Below are 5,988 nucleotides of genomic sequence, written 5' to 3' on the forward strand. Positions count from 1 at the left end.
GCCGCCAGTAGATTTCGGGCGCCGTCCCTCGGGCTGACCGCCAGGGGGCACTGCGAGGCCGCCGCGCAGAGGCTGAACCGCAGTGTGGGAGCCTCCAGGGCTGTGTGGACCTTGGAAAACTTGGCAGGGGTGTTACACTCCAATGTGGCATGTGAAAACTTTGGGGTGGAAAGAATGGAACTTCTGCGGGGACAGGCAGAGTGCCAGGCTCACACTGGGTTCTTCATTCATTTGGTGATGAAACCCAAATGGGACGGAGCAGAAAGCAAAGAGGAGTTTTCTCAAAGATGGCAGAGGGAAAGCACAGCTAGAAGATCACAGAATCCCTAGAAGATCACAGTCCCCTGCTGCACGCCTAATGATGGTATTTTTAAATACTGTTGCATCAACAGCTCCAATTGCTTTGCCACTACACTTTTTTCATAGATGTTTTGGTTGAGAAAAGGCCAAGGGTGGCCTGAAAACAATGAGTCACTATTAAGAGAGGGATTAATGCTTCCTTCTTTTTTCCAAAATAACCCTCCCTCCCACACACATTCACTCATACAGCAAATATTCACTGGAAGCCGCTGTGGTTTGTGGGGATGCTGGGGACAAAGTAGACAAGACAAACAGGGCCCTATCCTCTTGGAATTTATGCTTGAAAAACAGACAATGGGGACAATTTTATGAAAACATAAATTTTCAAAATAAATTCTAGGCATGTGGCACATGCCTGAGATGCCAACAACTGAAGAGGCTGAGGTAGGAGATAAAGGCCTGGGCCTTATTTTCCTTCTCTTGAAGGAGGAGGAAATAACATGAGGTAGGTCCCCACTCTGCAGAAACCAAGAGGTTAAGCACCTTGCCTAAAGGCATTCACCTATCAGATGTCAGGAGCTGTGCTAAGATTTCTCTGGTAAACTGAGTAGGCCCAGCTTATTCTGCCGGTTTTCTGGCACTACCCAGACAGGCCAGATTTCTCATTGGATAAATCCTGTGTCACTGAACCTCACATATAGTGCTACTGTCAACCTCAAGGAATCTTCAGCCAGTGGTTTCTTGTGATAGGTCACCTGTTTCCTCTTCCAAATAGTCTGGCAGGGATCTATCTAGATAACAAATAAATTCTTTCATAAAATGTACCCTTTGCCTCTGTCTTCCCATCAGCAGGGAAATGGTGAGATTTGTGGGATTTAAGCACCTGAGTCTTCTCTCCATGCCAGACAGAAAAATCTCTTAAGGGCTTATGGTATAAATGCAGGATACAAATTGTCATGGATGCTGTGCTCTTTTGCCCAGGTCCCCCTTCAGGGCTGAAGGACTTATGCCTCCCCCAATTCACCATTCCCTGCTGCTGGCTGAGAGAGCCCCTTGCCCAAGATCCTACCTTCCCAGGGCAGCTAGAATCCAATGACTGACAGCACAGGGCCATCCCGGCTTCAGAACTCTCTATGGGGTCCACTGTCAGGCCCTGTCATGGTGGTATTGCAGCCAGACTTCTCCCTCTGCCCACAGGGGTGGGTCCCAAAAGCACTCTCCCACCAAACTCCCTGTGACTTGGAATCTGTCTTCTAAAGACCCCAACCAGCAACAGAGAGTGCCAGAGGTGATCTGAAGGAGTAGATGCCCAGATGAGATATGGGAGCTGGATCACCCAATTTAATGAGGTTCCAAACACAAAGAAGCATAGGCAGCCTCTGGCACAGGGAAGCATTAAGATGGCAAATGCTTTCCTGGTAGTAAATGGATGGTATACCAGGGGAAGGAAATTTAACAGCAGGTATCATGTATCAGACATTCATTAGGCTAAGGAATTGGCAGGAAGAGTAATCACCAGGAAGGAAGCAGGTGGCTGCTACACATAAGGACAGGAAGCAGGTGACCTGTGGCACCCAGATGATCCACTTAGGTGTTGTAGTCCTCCTTTGTCATATTTTGACAGTAACTAACTGGACAAATACAGCAGCCACAGCCTGAAAGGTACATGGCAACCAGGGCCTTAAACTTGAGGGCTGGAGGTCTAGGCCACTCTACCATATGAGCCACCTAGACCATCAGAGGTGCTGGCAAGGCGTGAGAGGAATCTTGGGTGAGTCAAAGAGCGAAATGACGAGGATGTCAGTTATGCTTCAAGATGAGCTGCCACATTCCTCCAGTAGTTTCCCAAGAGAAAAGATACCCACCAGAGTCCTGGAGGGGCCACTTTCAGGACTTAAAAGAAACAAGTCAAAGTTGAGAATTGGGATGTTAAAGATAGTAGATATGTTTTCTACTGCAATAGAGCAGTGCTTCTCAAATCTGGGTAGGACATGGACCAACAATGAGTGATGTGATAGGAATTCAAGTAACTGGACAGATATGGCCCATTTTCCTGGGGGATCAGTTTTATTTGAAGATATAAGGAAATTCTAAAAATTATTATTATGGAGCATAATACAAAATGCTAATGATCTGCTGAGCACCATGGAGGCACTGTGGCAGATGCTGATGTGCCACTAGGTCCCCTTCAGGATTAAAGAATTATTCCCCAGTTACTGAAAGAGTTGTAGGTTGACAGATCTCTGCTGTTGGTCTTCTTGAGGAATTGTGCTTGGCTGCAGAGAGCCACCTTCCCTAAGGTCACACCCCATTCCTGGGGTAGCTAGCTAATCCAGTGATTGACTGGTCAGTGCTAAGAATGTAAAGGCTTGGCCTCTTTATCCCAACACAGCAACTTGAAATTGCCATCTCAGCTTCAGAGCTCCCCTCTGAGTCTGCCAAAGTCTCTTCTGACTCCCTGTTTTCTGTGTCCAATCCTGCCTCCCTTCCTTCCCTCACAGGAGTTGATCTGAGAGCACTCACTAATAAATTTCCTGCACACTGATCAATAATCTCTTGCCTCTGAGTCAGCTCCAGGGGAATCAATGTAGGAGACAAACCATGATCTGAGCCCTGACCAAGCTGTTAACCTCTGGATTTGGCTCTTTGGTCTTCCTTAATCCCAGAAACCCCCTGATATATACATGTGGTGTTTTCTCCACATTCTTGGCCCACATAGTAAACTTGACCCCTAGAGAGGAAGTGTGTTCTTTATTCTGTCAGGCCAAAGATGCTCCTTAAAATAAAGAGTGATGACACCAGTCTTCCTTCCACAGCTTTCCCAAGGTCCCATCTGGATTCAGCCTCTTCTGCGCTGAGGCCTGTCATCAATCATGATCAAGCACATCACATCCATGGCTCCTTAACAGCCACAGTATGGCTATTTATGTCTTTGGGCTTCCAGCAGAGCTCCCCCTGTGAGCCTTCTATGTTCTTCTGGATCCCCAAGGACTTTCTGCCATAAAGAGCCTCGTAGCTCATCTCTGATTAGAAGAGTCCCAGCTGTTTTTTTAGGTGTGGGTGAGAGGATAGGATGCTTCTATCGCTAAGGCAGTGACTCTGGGTGTCTGTCTGGTTAGATAGGAAAAAAAGGCCAGAAGAGGTGACATGGCTTTCCCAAGTTCAAGTCAGTAGCAGGACTGGAACTAAATATGCATATCACTCCTCCCAAACCTCTCAGGTTTGTCTCTACTAAAATCTAGAGAAGGGAACTGCTTTGTGCTGTAAACCTCAGCAGCTTGGGACACTGAATTACCAGTTATTCTGGAAGTCAAGAATATGATGTGGAACCCAAATCAGGGATTAAGGGAAACTCTTTAAATATTATATTTGGCCCCTACTAATCCCACCCCCATCCTTTTGGTAGGAAGGGAAGGCATGGGTCACTATGATCTATTATGCAAAGCAGAGTTGTGCAGCAGGAGTGTGCAGGGCCTGTATGATGATGTATAGCCATTCATCTGAGTAAAAGATTAAAAAAAAAATTTTTAACTCAGTGCTGGTTGTTTTGTGCTTTCCTCTGATATCTAGAACCTTCTGTGGAGGGATAAATGCAGGAGGGTCTGGGAAGTGCTGCCACAGTAAGATTTACATCTGTATTTTTTATTTTTTAGTTGTAGATGGACACAATACCTTTATTTAATTTATTTATTTCTATGTGGTTTTGAGGATCGAACCCAGTGCCTCACACATGCTAGGCAAAGTGCTCTACCACTGAGCCACAACCCCAGCCCCTACACCTGTATTTTTTAAACAAAAGAATCAAGTCACTATCATTCTACTCAATCAGAATAGTTGCAAACTGTTTAACATTCCAATGTAGGATTCTCACTAGCAGGCCAGTGGTGAACATCAGTGGATATTATTCCAGAACCTAGTTCTGCATAGTTAGGGTTTTTCATCTATTAATAGGCAATCAAAACACCTGACAAGAAACCAAAAACATGACTCCCTCAAACTTCTACAGTACTTAAAAAAGAAAAAAGAAAAGACCTACTGCAATAATATATTGACTACAGTCATGTATAACTAATTAGAACAAATAAAAAATTCTTTGAAAAAATAATGATATTGATATGCACTAATCTAGATCTTTGGAACATATAAATTATCTTGTGTCAATTTCTGTGGCAGAGAAAATTGCATTATATAATTTTTTCAAAGTCCTTCTCCCAAGAGACCAGTGTTTGGACAAGAAAGTCTTTAGCAATCAAATATTTTCTTCCCTAATCTATGTTGTGCCATGGATAACTGCACATTTTTTGCAACGCTGTTGAATCTGGTGGAATTTGAAACCTGCTGAGTTTTGTGTTCAGGTAGGCCTTCCAAAAATAGAGTCAGATGTCACTCTTCTAGGTCTTTCTAGAGATGACCTAGGTGGCATTTAAGGAGAAAACAAGTGTCCTGTCGTTATTTGCTGCATGGAGTCCTACCCAGGATAGAGAGAGTGGGATCTAAAGTCAGAGTTAGTGTCACTTACTCCAAAAGCCATGGAAGGAAAATCAAAAACAAAAACCCTCCAGCAGATAACAAAATCGTAGATGGCTAGATCATCTGTACTGCTAACTAAATTATGCAAATATCTTATTTTTTTTTTTCCTGTTTATCCATTCAGCCTAGGATTCTCCTTACATCCCAACTCAGTAAATAGTATCTATCATCAAACTTGGTTGCTCAGGCCAAAAGCCTGGAGTCATTCCTGAGTTCTGTCTTTCAACTCCTCCCACATTATCAGCAAGTCCTTCCCTCTATCTACAAAACACCCAAATACGTCAAATTTTTTCCACCTAGAATACTGTTACCCAAAATTACAGTTATCTTTCCTGGACTACTTTGTCTCTTATGTCATGTCTCTGCTTTCATTTTTGCCCCTTCCCCCTACAATCTACACTACGTACCTTTACAGATTAAAATCATGTCACCCTCCAGTGTCTTCCCGTTGCTCTTGAAACAAAATCCAGATGCTTTACTATGGACCCCAAAGCCTTTCATCTAGACTCTGCCTGCTGCTTCTCACACCACTCTCTAAACCCACAGGCCATTTTGCAGGTCCTTGAATGTGTCAGTCTCTTCTCTGTGGCCTCCCCTAATGGTCTGGTCTTTGCACTTGCTGTTGCCTTTGTCTAGGACAGTCTTCATAAGATCAGCCTTTATGATCCTAGTTATTCTCAGCGAAAATAAATGTATCCCTTCCTCTCCATCATTAAGTATCACCAACCTCTATCCCACTGACCCCCCATTAAGTTCATAAATCAGCACCTGAAATTTTGTTTTAAAGATGGGCTTTCAGCTTGTCTTTGCCCACCCGCACGTCAGTGCCCTCGGCATCTATAGTGCCTGACACACAGTAGGTGTCAAGAGCTATTTCCCACACGGGCCAATCCCGGGAGCTGACGGCCACGGAGCTGGTAACGATAGCACGAGGTGACAAGGACCGTGCGGTGCCCGCCTCCTGCTAGAGGCGGGCGGCTTCCCCTCACGCTCATCCCAGTGGCCTTAGGAAAGCTTAGGGACGGGAGCATTCGGCATCCAGTCATTAACGACGACGACAGCGTCGTTCCTGGGAAGAAAGTCGAGAGGCGGCGCGGCCAGCCGGAAAGCCCCAGAGCGGGGCAAGGGCTGGACAAGCGTCGGGTCCAGGTCCAGGGC

Source organism: Marmota marmota, unplaced genomic scaffold (genome assembly GCF_001458135.2).
Source record: "Marmota marmota marmota unplaced genomic scaffold, marMar, whole genome shotgun sequence".
NCBI lineage: Eukaryota > Metazoa > Chordata > Mammalia > Rodentia > Sciuridae > Marmota > Marmota marmota.